Source organism: Artibeus jamaicensis, unplaced genomic scaffold (genome assembly GCF_021234435.1).
Source record: "Artibeus jamaicensis isolate MK-2021 breed Jamaican fruit bat unplaced genomic scaffold, CSHL_Jam_final scaffold_660, whole genome shotgun sequence".
Classification (NCBI taxonomy): domain Eukaryota; kingdom Metazoa; phylum Chordata; class Mammalia; order Chiroptera; family Phyllostomidae; genus Artibeus; species Artibeus jamaicensis.
Genome location: NW_026522052.1, coordinates 4,620,276 through 4,638,537, shown reverse-complemented (window position 1 = coordinate 4,638,537; position 18,262 = coordinate 4,620,276). Strand labels below are relative to the sequence as shown.

General features: G+C 45.3%; 1 protein-coding gene across 5 annotated transcripts in view; it reads left to right on the top strand.

Moving 5' to 3' along the window:
* NTM (neurotrimin) overlaps positions 1-18,262 on the top strand; it is a 940,417-nt gene that overhangs the window by 797,516 nt on the left and 124,639 nt on the right. The gene's annotated exons all lie outside the window — the stretch shown is intronic.

Here is an 18,262-nt window from a genome sequence, read left to right as displayed (position 1 = left end):
TTGTAGACAATGGCACACGATCCAGAAAGGATCCCCATGAAATTTTAAGTTCTGAAGAGTAGGGGTGTGAAAATCCTGGTGTGAAGCGCCCTCATCCTAGCCACCATACTCTGATTCAAAAATGAAGGACCTGCGTGGGCACTTGGAAATTATCAATAATTATCTGATAAACAAGTGCACAACAGCACACTCACAGTCCCTTCATCTCACCAGTCTGAAGTTACACTGCTTTCCCTGTAGTCAGAACAATCATGATCGAGTTCACCATCGCCAGGTGACAACCATTACTGCTTTAGAATCAGATGCCTTCGCCGCTTTAACCTTCTGCAGAGCTGGCCAGCCACACTTACTTGGGATTTATTTGGTGAACGTTTCCTATGTTATTAGTGTGGAAATTTATTTGATCTCAGCATCTTCTATACATACAATTGAACTAAAACAGAAAGAGAGAGACTCACTATTTCAAATAGTATATTTTGTTTTTAGGAACATCGAAAGGACTAGGTTTGGAGGTACTCGGGGTTCTTCCTGTCCTATAGCCTCTGTCAAACCCCAGAAGAGGGAAATTCCACCACAACCGTTGCCTTCTTACTAGGGCTGAGGAAAAGGTTTCCTACCATGTCTCACCCTTTTGCTCTCTTGCAGAAGCGAGGGTGAGGCTGGGCTGATCCAGCTGACCTGCACATCATTGACTACTTGCAAGGTAGACTTCTCTGCAAAATCCTCTGGATTTTTTTCCCCCTGGGGGTCGAGGGCACTTGCACTTCCAGAGTTCCTGTGGTACACAGATAGGTGGAGCTCTGCTCCTTTTATAACACTTTTCTACCTACTGTTGGATAGGAGATAGGATTGGCTTTGGGCAAAGAGCGGGCCCCTTTTTACATGGGAAGAAGAGAACAAGAAGTCCCCTTTCCACACTTTCCATTCTCCTGTCCTGGCAGGAAAGCTGGCAGAGCCATCTGATCTCACAAGAAGCTTTGCTTCATCCCTCAGTTGTTAGTGCCAGAAGGAAAGGCTGGGGAAGGACTAGCACCCAAAACCTCCAGTGGTGCAATTTTTTGCTGTTATGTGATTTGTAATTGCAGCTCATAATAGTAGGTGGTTTGAAGTATTAGCCACACATAGTTTTCTGGTAAAAGGAATATTCAATTATAGGTAGTTGACCTGCAGTCAGGTCCACAGAGCATCAGTAATGTACTGTCATTGTCAACCTCTACTAAGCACCATCAGGTCAGACTTTGCAGTTTTGGGGGAAACACTCTCAATGAAACTATACAGCTGGGCCTTCTGTTTTCACCTCTTCATTTCTGTTGTTTTAACTTCTGTTGATTTGGATTATGATATTATTATGCCCCAGCACACCAGGTTCTTTGGCTGAGGCTGTTTACACAGTCTAACAACTTCATGACGTTATATCATCTGTTACCCTCCCAGTCCCTTTAAAAAAAGTCTCTTGCCTGTTCAACGCTGGAGAAATAGAAGAGCTTCTTGATGATGGAAAACAAAACAAAACTTCTAAGTCTTTAGTGTTGGAGGATGTTTTATGCTTAAACATATAATTCTCTGTTTTTCTCTCTATCACCCTCCCTCCCTAATGTGTGTGCATGTATGTCAATATGCACATGTATGTGTGTTTGGAAGTCTGCATACATATAGATAGGCATATATACAAACAAACGCATGCACAGATTTTTTTGCAAGAGATAGCAAATCTTTTCTTGTTTCCTTCAATGCTGTCTTCTCACATTTCTTCTCACGAGAGGAAGTTTCCTTCATCAGAATATCACTCTGAAATTAGGCCTGCATTTATAATTCATGTGAAGAATTTTTCCTGGACTTGTCTAATGAGAAACAATGTCCCAAATTAGAGCTTGATATTTTTCCATTATCCCATGGCCTATGCTTTTTTATACATTAAATAGTTAATTTCCTTCTGCCCCATAGCTTCATAAATGGACAATGGTAATCTACCCCAAAACAAATAGGAAGGCATTGCTCTTTTTGCTGTATATAGCAACTATACACACATACACATATATAGTTAAAAAAATATCTGAATATGTAGTTCGCATTTGCTGGCTACAATCACCAAAGGAGGCTCCAGATCTTTGGTGTGGAAGAAGGCTGGAAGTCAGTTCCCCAAGAGCACTGCTGTTTTGGAAGCTGCGGGGAAGGCCAAGGTTGGTTGCAAGGCTCAGAAACATCAGTGACTTCCACATTATTTTTGACTTTGGATTTCCTGATGTTAACCCCGCTTTGTGCTGGAGCAAACAATGGGTCAAGGCATTAAGAAGCAGACAGCTGTGCTGGACTTGATTCATCCTAGTCAAAAATAATGGCCATGCTTACCTATTAATCCTTTTTCTACTCTAGAAATGAAAGATTAGGGGAAGAATGAGGTAAGTCTAAAGTCTTCTGCCATAGATGGGTAAGAAGATGATTGAAATCAGTAAATCTCAGGCTTTTGGGAAGCCCACTTGATTCCCAATTCACTAAAGACAAAAAGAAAGAAACACTAGCAGGAGCCTTTTAGTGACCAGAACTTGACCACTGAGCTATTGCAAGTAGCTCTCTCTTCACTGGGACCTCCTAGAAGGAGCCTAAGTTTTCCATGATTCCACCTCATTATGAAGTTCTGCCCTCAGGAGCCTGACTCACAGTGAGAGCATGATCAAGCAAATTGGGCCAAAGCAAAGGGATCAGTCAAGGGCCAGTAAACCTATGAATAATGAGTTTGTTTCTAATGGCCCCAGGCTGCTTGGTGGACAGCCAACGAGTCCCAGGTCTGTCTGTCAGACGGCCTCCTCTTTTCAGTTTGGCTCAGTCCTAGGACGCTTGAAGTTCATGATGGTTGCAGCAGCAAGAGATACCATCTTGTTCTGCACACGGCTCGTAAGTCCAGCAGCTTTCCTCCCACCCTGAGGTACTCTCACTTTGAGGCCATGGCATTGCAGCCATACATCTGCATTTTTACTTTATTAATAGGAAAACACCATCACATAAAATGCTTCATTTGATTCTCACAAAAACTCCATAAGGCAAGGCAATGGTAATAGTTTTTATTTTACAAATGCGGCCCAATATATCAACCCTTTGGCCTTGAAATGTACTGGGCTAGAAGTTTCACGGCTTTGCCCTGGTTCCAGTGCCCTTGGCTGGGGTCTCCACCACCAAGGCAGGAGGGTCTGAGTGCTTGGGTAACTGGGCTTGCCATGCACTCGAGGTCATACTTTCAGAGAGGGCTGAGTGGTGCTGACAGGTATTGAATATGACTGCAGTTTTGACCCCATGTCTAGGAGAACATTCTGTGTCCCTGAATGCCACTCTCCATGCATGTCCCACCTAACAGTCTCCGCCGTGCATGGTGGGACCAGGGACGGGTCTGTGGCCTTTCTAACCTCACCATGCAGTGCCTGGGGAGCATGCTGACCTGGGGACCTTTTCAGCTTTGCTTTCATTTGCCTTCTTTCTTCTTTATCTTCTGTGGGAAGGAAGTTGCTCAGATGGTATGATTTGTCTTTTTTTCTTTTGCTTCATTTTGTTTGTGGTTTTTTTAGGCTTGGGTACCCTGAAAAAACATGATGTTCAGCAGCAATCTACTGGGCTTCTCTGCCCCCCCCCCCACTTCATATTTTCCTTAGCTGTTCTGGTTTAGTTAGCCCCAATATAGTGCTTCCCCCCAACATATCCCTTTAGGGGGAAATGCCTGCTCAGTATGCTTCAGAAAGGCAGTATATTTTAGGCAGCTTGATAAAAGACTCTAATAGCCCCAGATTAATGCATTCATTCCTAGCCAATTGAAGGCTTCATTACAGTGCTCAGGCCGAGGCTCCTCAATGAAGAGTTTGCCCCCATAATGAGCCATTCAGCAGCTGCTACCCTGCCTTGCTGGTAACCTGCAGCAGAGGGCAGTGAGATGGGGCCGAGCAGAGGCAGGTCAAGTGCAAAGAGTGGGGAAGTGTCTGGGCACCTCCAGGCCCCAGAGAGCATCTGTGAGCACACTCAGGTGCTTATTTATGGCCATGGCATCTGCCCTGAAGCCACAGGGACAGAGGGGCAGCTGACCTGTGCTGAGAAATGTGACAATGCACCTAGCATCTCTGCCTTTCTGAAGGCGGAGGAAGTGTGTCTCTGCTGTGAAAGTGGTCCCTGCCTGGGCAGCTGGGAGGACAGGAGCATGGGGAGAAGCTGCCAGACAACTGCAGCCTGTGCCCCTAACATCGCTAGGTGTGATTTTCAGAGGGAAAAAGGGACGGAGTCGGGGGACATTAGGAGACATCCTAGGAGTCTGAGCCCAGGGATTCTGTGGGGTGGCAAGGAGTGTGGCCGTGACTTACCAGGGGATTTTTGTTTGGAAACTTGAATGTTTGCCCAAACTGTCAGGGTGTAGGGGTGAGGTGCTCCTGGCATCTAGTGGGTAAAGACCAGGGATCCTGCTAAACATCCTACAAGGAAGGCTCAGGGCAGCCCCCAACTGACAAAGAAGCCTCCAGCTCAAAATGTCAGACAGGCCAAGACTTAGAAACTCTATTAGCCCAAAACCCCCCCTATTATATGTGAGAGTCACAACAAATAGTAACTGAGGCAGGGTCGTGCCAGTGGAGAACCGAAGAGGTGAGATGGGCAGGAGCCTGGGCAGGAAAACTGGGAGACCTGCTTTCAAATTCTGCACTGATAAGTACTTCAGAAATGAAGCGGTTCCCAGACTCCAGAGCACCCTCCCCTGCCCACATCTCTAGTTAGGAAAATTCCATTGGCCGCCTTTCTGAACTCATGTGGTCCCCAAGCATTTGGTCTGGCAGGTACCTTCTGGGGGTTAGCTTATTATATTTGTTATGCATTTTAGGAGGAGATGGTAGTGCTGATAAAAATAGAAATTGCCAGAGGAGCTAGCAGCCGACATTATGAGATGCTGCCTGTGTAGTGTTGTTGCAAAGGGTTCCCCACGAGGGTGGAAAGGAGACCCCTTCACATACGCATAACTGTATCTCACAATTATTAAATATTGATTTATCTCAGCCGGGGCCTGTGCCTGATTTCAGATGAAGGCAGTGTATTAACTTGTGCTAATCTAATCTGGACCCAGAGCATTGTACCCCTGGCTGTCCTGCTGACCCTGGTTCTCTGATTGACAGGGCAGATGGGAGCTGACTCCTTTGCAGACCATAATGATTCTGGAAATAAGCATATATGAGTCTTTGTCTGGAATTACAGGATATGTGAGGTGTGAGTGCTAGAGCTTAATAAAAAAGAAGAGAAGCCTACACAATGATGAATAGCAATTACAGGGAATTAGATTAGTATCCATGTCTTGAGTAATCCTATACATTTTCTGGCTGATGTTGGCTGGCATTGAAAAGTTGGGGGAGCGGGGGCTGGAAGAAATGACGAGAGGCCAAAGATAAGAACAGATATGCAAGTCCACAGTGTGTGCTTAATAGAACTGAAATTTATTTTCCTGTGTGTCATTTTAAGCCCCTAGATGGATCACCAAAAAAATACAGCTAGCCAGAAAAGAAATAGCCCCAACGTAATTTAAAGGACAGCTTTTTAACCAATACTTCAGCCTGGAGACACCTGTCCCATGTTCTTTGAAGATGCTCAGATCTGGGGAGGAGTATGAAGGTTCCTGATTTATCCTCAGTTGCACAGACCTATTTTTGATTTATTGCCCAGTGACAGGTTTTTTGTTTAGCTTTTCTGGGTTACTCAACACAGCGTTCTCAGTGAAAGAAGAAGAGCTTGTAGGCCATTGTTTTCTTTGATGTCCTAGGGCCTAGGAAGAAACGGACCATGTTGATGCTTTCTCTGGTTTTACGGCAGGCGACAAGCAGCAAGTTTTGCAATAGGAAATATAGCTGCCCTGCCTCTGATTTCCACTAAATGTGTGTTTGTGCACACGTGCATGGACACACAGAGCCCCAGTGTGGCTTTCAGATGTGTGTGGCAGCAACAGCTTAGCCATCCCAGTGTCAGTAGTTGGGCCATGGGACCTTTTGACCAGAAATGTGTCTTCTAATAACATAGAGCCATGGGAGACATAACGTGTGTGATTCAGTTCAAACATGCAAATGAACCATCATCTGGTGTGCCCCTCCTGTTCACCAGGAGCACTGCTCCATGCTGGGAGATGTCAAAGTGAAACACAGAAAGGAGTTAAAAATATTCTAGATCTTTCCTTTATAAGTCTTGTATTCTAGTGAGGGTGCAGGTATGTATGTACCAACAGTTCAGAGAACAATATGATAATGCTGCATGAGAGCAGATTGAACAAAGGATGGCCAAAGCACAAAGAAAGGATAAATTAATTCTGAATGGAGGACTTTATAAATTCAAAAAAATATTTATTGCATCCTCACTATGTGCTGGGCAGTGTTTCAGGTGACAAGGAAGAGTGACGAGACGCGGATACGGTTGCGTTCTGCAGTTTACGGTCTGGTGAGAAGAGGTAGATGACAAACAATAACAGGTACATGAGAACTTGAGGGGATGGATGTGTGCCATACAAAACGCTAAGGCAGAGTGACAGGACGGGGAGGGGCTAGTTTAGAGAGCATGGTCAGGGGGCAATGGAAATGAGACCTAAATGATAGACAGCTCACCATATGAGTATCTGGGAAAGAGCATCTGAGGAGCCCGAACAGAGACTGCAAAGGCCTGAGGGTGGAGTCAGCTTGGCACCTTCAGGGAACAGAAGGCAGCTGATGGGACTGGAATTGAGTGAATTCTAGCAAAATAGTCCCAGATAAAGCCAGAGCTCCTCAGGGGCCAGTGTGTCAACTCTCGGAGACTCAGGTATACACTCAAATTTCATTCTAAGTACAATCAGGTGCCCATGGAGGTTTTTAGGTGGACAATGATATTGTCTGAGTTATGTTATTGTTTTTAATTATTCCAGCTATGAAGCAGAGAATAGACCGTAAACAGTAGAAATGGGAAAGCCAGAAAACAGGTGTTGGGCATGGGTAGTGAGAGGAAAAAGAATGATGTCCAGTCAGTGTGAATGTTATTTCTGATATAAAGCCAACAGGATTTAGGGAGGTAGAACGACAAGAGGTATCATGGATGTTTCATGTGCTTTCATTTTGAGCAGTTAGGTAAACAATGATGTCATTAACTGGGATGGGGTGATTAGGATGGAGAGGTGAGGAACTCATAACTCTGTTTGGGACATGGTACGTGAATTTGTCCATGAACAATTAAATGAAAATGACAAATAGGCTAAATCACTATCCTATATTAAACACACACTATATGCTCCATGCTGTTCTAAGCTCTGTGTATGTATGGAGTCATTGAATGCTCAGACTGGCCCACAGAAAGGGTAATTATAAGATCACATTTTTTTAATAGAGAGAGAAAAATCAGGTCTATATCCGCACAGCTAAGAAGTGTTGAATCCAGAACTGGATGTATGAGAGGGAAAGGAAAGGGCTGGAGTGTGGGTTTGGAAGCGTCAGTGTCTGATGGTAGATAAAGCCACAGCCAATACAGGATAGCATTGCAGTTAGAGAAGAGACCAATGATCCAGTGAGAGAATATGGCAGCATTTAGGGTTTAAGATTGAGAAGAAGTGACCAGTAAGGCAAGAGGAAAACAAGGAGTATGATATTGCCCGGCCAAAAAGGAACTATAGATCTGGGCCCAGTGTTGCTGAATGAATAATGATAACAAGGACTGAAAACTGGCCACTGGGTTTAGTAAGATGCAGCACCTTGGATTTGTTTACACAGAGACTGGGCGAAACCATTGTAGCTGGAGTGCTGAACATGCATGCTTATTTGTGCCTGTGTTTCTATTTTTGACCACTTGCCATGTGCTAAGTATTTTACATGAACTGTCTTAATCACTCATCATACCTGCCCTGTTAGGCATTATTATTGTATGCACTTTGCACATGAGGACACCGAGAAGCTAGCTATTTCAAAAATACATGACCAACAGAGAGGTGATCGGGATTGGAGTGTGAGTCTGGTTGGCTCTAGAGCCTGGGCTCTCGGCTGCAGTGGTACTCGGGAGATTGGTAGATGGCCTTCAGTAAGTATTGATTCATGCAGTTGTAGGGAGAGAGATGTATATTTTGGTCAAGAATAATTAGAGAGAAGAGTAAAAAGGCAAGCCAGAGAGAAGAGGTGGCCTAATGTCTCAAACCAAGGACTTTAAACTTTATTCTCTGCATGGTGGGAGCCAGCAAACATTTGAGCTTTTAAATTAATTCACTCATCACAGTTGGTCACTTAGCCAATAAGTGTTTGTTCCAGGGAAGGTGCAGGGCCGGTACTGTGAGAGACAAGAAGGTGAGGGCATGATGGCAGATCTCAGAGAGCTCACCAACCTGGGGAGCAAAGGAAATTGTAGCCTAAATAAAATGTGAAACCTGTGCTGAGATTTCAACTGGGCACAAGGCAGGGAGAGACAATCCAGGCCGTGCGGGTGCCAGGGAGGCAGCGGCCGGAAATGGCCTGGTGGGTGCAGGTGTATTTCTCTAAGACCTAAACGATGGGCAGTGTTTCATATGAGTGGCGCTGAGAAGCGAGTCTGGCAGGAGGCAGAAGAAGCATCATAAGCAAAGGCATGGGGTCAGGAAAGCAACAGGGAATGCCAGGCTGGGACACTCATGGTCTGGGTGGCTGTGGGATTAGTTCTAAATGAATGACAAACCATGGATTTTTAAATGTTATTCTGAGAACAGCTCTGAGGGATGCAACATAAAACATTGTGAAGCATCACCGGTTGGAACCAGAAATGGGAAAAAGGTCACAGGTAGAGAGTTTGGGTGATTGCAAAGCATAGTGGAATAGAGTTGTCTGCCTGATCCATTGGGAGGAGCTGTATTTGTGGTAGAAGATGTCAAGGGAACTTAGGGTGTGAATTTTTTTCAGGCACGAAGCACAGCATCTGTGTCTGTCTGCCTTTCTGTGCATTTTGTGGATGGGGCAGCCAGCCTTCCTCTTGTGCACAAATAAATGAATTTTGTGCAGCTCCCAGGGTAAGGGCAGACGCAGGCACGAGGGCCATACAGTTTTCCACTGGAAGCGGTTGGATGCCATCCACTCCTCTCTACAGGAGAAACCCATTCCTGAGAGACACTGGGGAGCAGATGACCCCCTGTCAAGCTTCATCCACATCTTGCTGGGCCCACTTCCACCTGCCATGAGCTGATGAGGGAGAAAGAGAGTCATTGTCAAATTCCCGGCTTCCCCTTTTTGATATAAAGTTCACTTGTTAATATATATTTATATATATATTACTTGTGTTGCCACTGCATTTTGCTCTCGGGAGTGCGAGAGACCCAGCTTCCTGTATAGCCTTTAATTAGTTTCAGAATGATGACATCCCCACCAAGAAGCAACCGGCTCCGTCCCTGCAATCTCGGGGGGAGATAAAAGAATCTAATAAAGACATTCGGTATTTCTAGGTGATGTGTTTGACAAGCTTTGTATTAACAAGAAGTCGTGTTGAAACTTTTTTCTTTCCCAACTGCACTCTCTCTCTGGCTCCAGCACGGTGCCATTTCACAGGGGATTAGCAGAGCCACTGCTCTGGCTGGAAGCTTGTAGCTTGAAACAGACCAGCCTGCCTCTCCACCCCTCGTGCTAGAGGGGAAGAGCTTCACCTTGATCTGCTGTAGACCTTCACCTTTATGAGGGATTTAGTGGCAATAAGGCTTCGGAAAGAAAAATCAGTTTAAAACCAACTGACAAGTTACTCTGGACAGCAGTAGGCCTGCTTCCTGGGCTTCAGGATTCAAGGCCAGATAATGAGATGTTTCTTCCACTTGGCTTAAGTTATTCCCAGAGACAACAGAACAGGGAGTGTGGGTGTAATTCAAGTTTTCAAGATTTAGCTTAAGCAACATCGGCACTCTGATGGAGAGAGGCAGACATTCCCTTCAGGGCTGTCTACCTTCCTCTGAACTCAGCCTTGCAGGTACTTGGGGAGAAAGAGAAGAGTCTGGAAGAATTGGTACCACAGTGCGGTCCAGGGTGAGGTGAGGAGGACTTTACCACCAGCTTCCTATGCAGTCAGCACAATTCCCTGCCCCATGGCTCTGTAGCTGGGATCTGTATGAGTGCATAACTACCAGTGCTTTTAGGCAATTGGGAATTAAGGTGCTGATGACGCTGTCAAGGCAGCTGAAGGTGAAAGTGAGTTGGTGCTGTTGACCGCTGGCAGATCCACAGCCCAGAGACGCAGGCCTCTGCCAAGGTGTCCCAGGAGCACCCTGAGGCAGGCATCTGGCCCCTGCCCTGCTGCCCCCATCTGACCTGGATGGGGCAGCCTGGAGACCGGAAGGATGGCTACCTGCCCAGTGGGCAGATCTAGCAGCCGAGGAGAGGGTGTGTACAGAGGAGCACTGGCAGGAGTTCAGGAGACCGCAGCACCATGGACACACACAGGCTGGTTTACTTGCACTGTCTCAAGACGGAGAGGCATGGGCTTCATGCTGGGGCTGGTGAGGGTGCTGACTATTGCAGAAAGACCATTCCTCTCTCCACAAGGTGGGCTTCTGAGCAGAAGCAGAAACATCTGTCTAAAGGAGAAGAGTGAGCTAACCTCTTCCTGAGTTTGGATAAAAATGGCCCCATTCAGAAATGAAGTGGTACCACAAAAACTGCAGACTCAATAACTGAAATGGATCTAAAGTGGGGATGGCAAACTCATTTTCACTGGGGGTCGTGTCAGCCTCCCGGTTGCCTTCAATGGGCCAGATGTAACTTTAGGACTGTATAAATGTAACTACTCCTTCACAGTTAAGCAAGAGCTCGGTGCTGCCCCTGGGTAGAAACAAGGGGGAGGGCCGGATAAAACAAGGTGGAGGGCCAGATTCAGCCCACGGGCCTTGTGTTTGCCACCTGTGATCTAAAGCGTCCCTCCAGCTAAGGCCAGGGCTGCAGGGTGCCTAACACAGTGTCCTGAGCCAGAGGAGGGTCAGGGTCTCCTTTCTCAGAAGATCTTTTGGAGCCTGGGCAAAGTCCTTCTGAAGGAGAAAAACAGCTGGTGGGATGAGGGATGTGAAAAAAGTCACTGAGGCAGCTGTATAGCTTTTCTTAATGGGTCACTTGAGTTTCACGTGACACCTTAAGTAAGATTCCAGATGCCATGGGGACAAAGGAACTGCTTAAGGTGGCCTGAGGCCAATCCCTGAAGGACAGTGCAGAGCTCTTCCTGGTGGGAACAATGGGAGTTGGCAATTTTTGGTGAGAAGTTGGAAAGGTGAGGGATCAAAACTTCGTTTTGGCCCCTACCTATGAGATACACGTGAAGGAATTGTGCGTGTCACAAGATGTTACAGGTGTGTTATAAAGAAATCCTGGTCAGCAATTCCAAGATGGTTTTTACACCAGATCGTTAGGCTGTTTACCACTCATTGATTGAACTCTGCATTATTGTAATCACAATAGCATTTATTTGTAGAGTGATTAGCAGTTCACTAAATGCTTTTAATTATACCTACATATTTCTTTTGATCCCTAAACCCTGTAGGAAAAGGATGGATTTGACCTGGAGGGGATTACACTAAGTGAAATAAGTCAGAAAAAGATGAATACCGTATGACTTCACTTATAGGTGGAATCCAATGAACAAAAGAACTAACTAACAAAAAAGAAACAGATTCAGATCCAGAGGGGACAGATTGTCCAAGAGGAGGGAATAGGGGTCTGGGTGAAAAAGGTGAAGGGATTAAGAAAGAAGCCTCACAGACACAGTCTGGTAATTAGCAGAGGAAAGGGAGGGAAGGGGAGATGGGAGATGGAAGAGGGTGAAGGCAGGTAACGGTGGTGGAAGGGGTCTTGACTTGAGGTAGTGAACACACAATTCAATGTACAGATGATGTATTATGGAATTATATACCTGAAACCTATATAATTTTATTAACCAATGTCACCCCCATAAATTAAATTTAAAAAAGGGAGAGAGTTGGAACTGAGATCTGCCATTGTCCAGCTTAGTGGTTTCAAGCACATTATTAGCTATTTAAAAAGCCTTAGTGTTCTGGATTAAATGGGAAAATATATGGAAAGTACCTGGGACTTATTAAGTGTTCAGCAAGTATTAGTTTTTTTCCTCAAGGAATCATAACAGTAAGGTAATTTTGCCCTGGGATTCCCTCTTTTTTCTTCTTCTCATTCAATTATGTAGGTGAATCAGACTATTATTTGATTCCCTTTTGGTAGAAACATTGTTTAAATTTTTTGAGGCCCTCTTGTTTGTGTCAAGTTTAGCTCATTTTTAAGGTACACTGTACTAGAGAATCTGCAGTTGTCTGACTTCTGCTATGATGAGTTTGGTTGCTTAGCCTCTCTGAATTTCATTGTCTTTACCAAACAGTGGGGGTATGTCTGTGAGTTCTCGTGAGGATTTAAGAGGAAGAAGCCAATTCTAAGCCCCCAGCACAGTGCTCAACATAGAAGATGTTTGGTGGTCCTTCGCTTCCCAGACTGTCTGCCCTCCTTTCATGAACTGGTCTCTAAAGAACTGGTCCTGTCTGGGGGTGCAGCGTGAAGCCAGTCGTGTGCATTCACCCCAATGCACGCACCGTTGTGCTACAAGCTGGAAAACAACCAGTCCTGTCTGGAGGTCAGATCTATGTCACGATTGGCAATAATTCCCCTGGGTCCTCTCACTCTACAATGGGTGAAGAGATGCATCTCAGCAATTTCTTGGCTGTTGCCAAATATGATGGAGCACTTATGGTTACAGGTTGGTTGCTGTGAAATTCAATTGACGCTAATGTGCCCAGAAGCAGGAAAGCATGGAGTGAGGAGAGCCCGGTGTTTGCTTCATTCTCCTATGTCTCTATCAGGAATGACTAAACTGGGTCAGGCAGCAGAGCTCATAAAAACTCCCTTCCACAACCCAGCTGATCATGAAAGGAACACATTCCCAACTTCAGAACCAGTGGTTTATGACTAATCCCAAATAAACCTCTAGGTTTTCTCCCAGGGCTTTGTGATTTTCTAGCAAACATGAATGGTTTTAATATGGAGACAGAGAAAGAGAGAGATGTAAGGAATGACAAAAGGGTTCTGGCAAAAGAAATAACAACCTGCCTGGGGCCATGTCACCAAGGAGTCCTCTGCACGGTCAGAATCTAATTTGGGATGCTGAATGTAATCTGACTTGTCCCTTCTGGGAACAGGAAGCAGCAGGCACATTGCCTGCAAGGGCGAGGGGCCCAGGTCCGGGCTGCACCCTGTGCCCTCACACGCAAGTGCTGTTGATCTCGGTCCGCCAGCGCATCCAAAGTAGTGGTCGGCATCCACGTGGGTGGCAGGGAAGGGGCGTTCCTCTCACCCTCCAAACCAAAGCACCCCCACTGCACCTGAGGTCCGTATTTCTCCTCACATATCCCCTAATGTCCAGAGGTACGCATTTTTAGTAACACTAATAAATCACATTTGAATAGTGCTACACGTTTAACATATAATTTCTCACTTTTTTTGATCTGTGGAGCATTTAAGAAGCAAAATAGGTTTTAATGGAATTAAAATAATCAGAGTGAAATGATTTGCATGAGTTCATACATCTAGTAACTGTTCGGTCTGAGCTTTATACCTCATCTTCTGATGGATTCTTTTTTATTTAAATCCTCACCTGAGGAAATGTTTTTACTGATTTTAGAGAGAGTGAAAAGGGCTGGGGCCAGTGGGGGAAACAGAGAGAGAGAGACATCGATGTGAGGGAAACACTGATTGGTTGCCCTGACCAGGGATTGGACCTGCAACCTAGATCTCACAGTACTGGTTCTACATTCTGTCCCACAAATGCGTCTGTTGGAAAGAAGGAGTAAGGAAAGAAAGAAGGAAGGCCAAGATGAAGAACAGATGAAAGAAAGTACTTACTGAGCACTCTTCACAGTCAAAACAAACCCAATAAACCCCTTGTTCAGCAGACTCCACAGTGGGTTTCACTAATTGTTGCTCCCGTACAGAGACCCCCGGGAGTTCCTGGTTGCAGGAGACAGCAGCCCAGCGCTGCCTATGGCGGAAGCTGTCCTGGAAGGCCCACCCCGGCCTCCAGCACACCGAGAGGAGGGGGAATTGAGCTCGGGGACTAGGCAGTGCTGGTGATGGAGCAGGGAGGGGGAGAGCTATTTAGACAAAAGTGGGACAGTCCAAAGGGTTTATTAATGATACCCCTCACCTATTCTTCTCATAAAGAATGACACCATGTGCAGTCAACAGCAAGGGCTCTGTCTCCTACCTGTGCTATGGGTGTGAGGAGGTTCACGTAGAGTTTTAGAAGAGGATGCTGTGAGGAGCAGGTCTGCAGGTGGCCAGAAAGACCAGCAAGAACACTGTGTGGAGTCAGTGTTCTATGGACTTAACTCTGTTCAAGTCCCACCTTTGACACTTGTCTGGGTAACCTGGAGCAAACCACTAACATCTCAGCAAGTCTTGGTTTCTGTATTTGTAAATATGAATAATCGTAGTACTGCCTCAATGGGTTTTTTCTCAGATTAAACCGATCTGTGGAATCAAGTGTCTTGTCAAGTATCTAATGCACAACCGATTCATAATGTGTCAGTGCATGTGTGTGTATACATATATATGTTTGTACACACACATATATCGATGTATGATTTGTTTATCTTTTTATGTGTGCATCCATGATTCTGTGTGCATTTTTCTAACCCATCTAATTCCTCATTAGAAAAGCATTCTGTAACTCTGCGATTTTTAAGTAAATGTTCTTGAACAAGTTTCTTCACTCTAAATGTAAGAACCACTTTTACAGAATGTGGCAAAGGGAATAAATAGGGTGACCAACACTTCCCCATTTGCCTGACACTTTACTGGCTCCAACGCTGAAAGAGCCATGTTCTGGGAAACCCTTAGTTTCAGGTAAACCAGGAGAGTTAGTCACTTTAGAAAGAGCCCTGGCTGGTGTAGCTCAGTGGACTGAGTGCCGGCCTGTGAACCAAGAGGTTGTTAGTTCAATTCTCAGTCAGGGCACATGCCTGGGTTGAGGGCCAGGTCCCCAGTAAGGGGGCGCGGGAAAGGAAACCACACACTGATGTTTCTCTTCTTCTCTTTCTGCCTCCCTTCCTCTCTCTAAAAATAAATAACTGAAGTCTTTTAAAAAATTTTAAGAAGACCAACTGAAAAAAAATAAATATCTACTTACGGGGTTAATGCAGAGGTAAAATAAAGTAAAAGTAATATATGCAAAACACCAGTTATACCGCAGCTATTTAACAAATAGTAACTGTCAACATTATTGTAAAGGCTGAGAGTCTTTGGAGACTATTTAAAGGTCTTGAGCAAGGTTATTCATGCCAATTTATTTGCATTTCTGTACAGCCTTGTAAAAACACTCTCATTCATTCAAAAAATATTTGTTGAACGCAAACTATGCCAGACATCATGGTATGTGCTGAACACATCAACGGACAAGACAACCAATCACACTTACATTTTATTTGAGAGAAGAGACAATTATGCAACAATCTAGTATGGGGAGTTCTATTTTCAAAAGAACAATCAGGGAAGGCTTCCTAGAGGAGCCAAGGTCTAAAGCATAAGACAGAGCCAGCCAGGTGAGGAGCAGGAGGAAAGACAAGCAAAAGGGACCTGAGTCGGGGAATGGCTTAGGGCTTCAGGGGAAAAGGAGACCGGTGGCATGTGAGAAAAAGGGAATGACATGGGCTGTGTGTGGAGAGGGTCTTTGAAGCCAAAGGAGGAGTTGGTCTTCAGGCTCCATGGTGGACTTATCTCTTTGTTCAGTCTGGATGAGAGAAGGGAGGCTCTAGATCAAACATAATTTTCATAGCCTGAGTTCACACCTTAACAACTCAACTTTGCGCCAGTGTTCGCCTTGGTCCACGGTGGCCAGTGTTAAAAGATGGATTAGAGCCCCAACCAACATCAGCTTAGCTGTGTCTTTAAGAGTTTTCTGATCCAGACTGAATGTGCACCAGGCTGCTGACAGAGGCCCAAGTGTCCCTAGGGACTGGGCATCAGGACAGTTGAGAGCACTCCAGATGGGTTCTCGTAATTCCGTGAAGACAAAGGCCCCAAGGCCATAGCAGTGAGGCGGCTCTGGCAGTGAAAAACTGCACCAAGTTGCCCCAGGCATCTCAGATCTTCTGCACAGAGAGGGGGTGGGAGGAGAAGGGCCTCCGGCAGCGCAGGCAGGCGTCCGGAGGCGCAGATCTGCTTGCGTGGTGCAGACAACCTGGGCCAAGCAGCTTATGTGCATTCTCAGCCCCACAGGACCGTACAGTGCTTAATAAAGCATCTTAATTTGGATTTAATAGGATATCTTCCACTGTGTGCTAAAAACAGCAAATTGCTATTTATTAATGACATAATTATTAAAACTTAACACCTGGGCAGTGGAAACGAAACCAAGAGTGGAGAAGTTCCCTGTACTACTGTTTTAATCATTATGTTATTTAATTATTTACACATTTAAATTAAAATTCAATACAAGCCAGATTAAACCATAGCATACTGTATTCACTGGGAAACTGTATCCAGAGTGTGGCTCATCGGGCCCCTGCCTTTCTTCCCAAATGTGACCTGACCCCTCCTTGGTCTCCCCGTTTTGGTACATGGGTGTTTTCTAGATTAGACCTCAAAGGTGCACAGAGACATCACCTGTGTGTCTGTGAACACAAGCCGGCGACCATGTTTAAGGAACCATGAACTCCTAGCTGATCTCAGACCTCGCCCCAGACCTTTCATGGTACAGCTCCCACTTCTGGCAGACTCGGCTGTCTGCCCGCACGCTGCCCTGATATCAGCTCACCCTAGCTCGTCTAGAATAGAATCGGGGCAGTCCAGCTGATGTTCTCCTTACAACACCCAGGGATCTGCTACCTCAGTCATCTGGCTGCTCTGGAACAGAATGGTGCTCATCTGGGACTCCAGGTTCCTAGTCCCTGGTCCAGGCCACCAGCAAGTTCCAGCAGGTTGTGTCAGCATCACTCTCAAATCCGTCCCTTCCTTTCCATTCTTACAGAGCCGGGTGTAACCCGGGCCTTGAATAACACTGCTTCGGGGGTGATTTTTTCTGACTGCAGTTTCTGTCTGTTCTACTCACACTGATACACTGTTACTGGGTTATTTTACTTAAAGTACATTTAAAATATATAGATTTTAAAAAAATTTTAAATGCTTGTCATCACCTATAGGATAGAGTTAAAATCCAGGACCTAGCCTTTTAGGTTTCATAATCTGACCCTCATGTATTCATTCTTTCTTGAATCAGTTAAAGTTTATTGATCATCCACCTGTGTTGAAACCCCAGACATGTGTTTGCCAAGCACATACAATCAAAACTCACTTACTGAGCACTTTGGATTTCTAGGAACTTCTCTGGGTATATTTTATAAACTTACTACCTACATCCTCAAAAAAATCTCTCTGAGGAACATGCAACTGGCAATCCCACTGAATAGATGGAGAAGTAAGGCACAGAGAGGTCAAGTAACTTGGTCAAGGTTACCCAGTTTGAAGAACATAGAGCCAGGGTCTCAACCTCTACTTGCTGCTGCCTTCTGTGAGACAGACTTCGTACCTTCACACCTGTCCTGGGTTTCTGCCTTCCCTCCTATGCCCGTGTAACTCTGCCTCTCCGGAAGCAGCTCCTCATTTTCTGCCTGTACAACTGTTTCTCACTTGTAGATTCCAAAACAGACCCTCCATCTGAGCCGAAGCCACTCTGACACTCCTACTTGTGATGACCCTCCCTCTATGAACTCACAGAACTTAATTTTGTACCCTTCATTTAACATTTAATCACATGCTATTCAGTGAAAAAAATTTGCTTCGTTATTCAATTTTCTGGGGTATTTATAAGCACTCCTTCCTCAAACAGATTATAAATTCACGAAGGCCCAAACAATTGCATATTTCTGTACACTATTCATATGCTTAAGCCACAGTTGTGTACATAGTAGGTGTTCACCAAATGGTTACTGAATGACTTTGGGCCCAGCCTCCTTTAAGAGCTATTCTTATATGAATGATTATGCCTATGATTTTTGGCGAGGCCTTCTTTGCCAAGCATGTCTTTCCTCCTCTTCTTCCTAGAATTAACTTTTACTTATCATCTAGGGCTTAGCTTCGGACTCACATACTCAAGAAGCCTGCGTGGCATCCACCTCCAGGCAGGCTCAGGTGTCTGTCCACTGTATCACCTTAACACTTCATCTTTCTACATCACAATGCATTGAAGGGCTATGCAGGCCTCTGGACCTGTGTTTACGTGGCTGGGCTGTGATTCCCTTGGGGACAAGGACTGTGCCCTT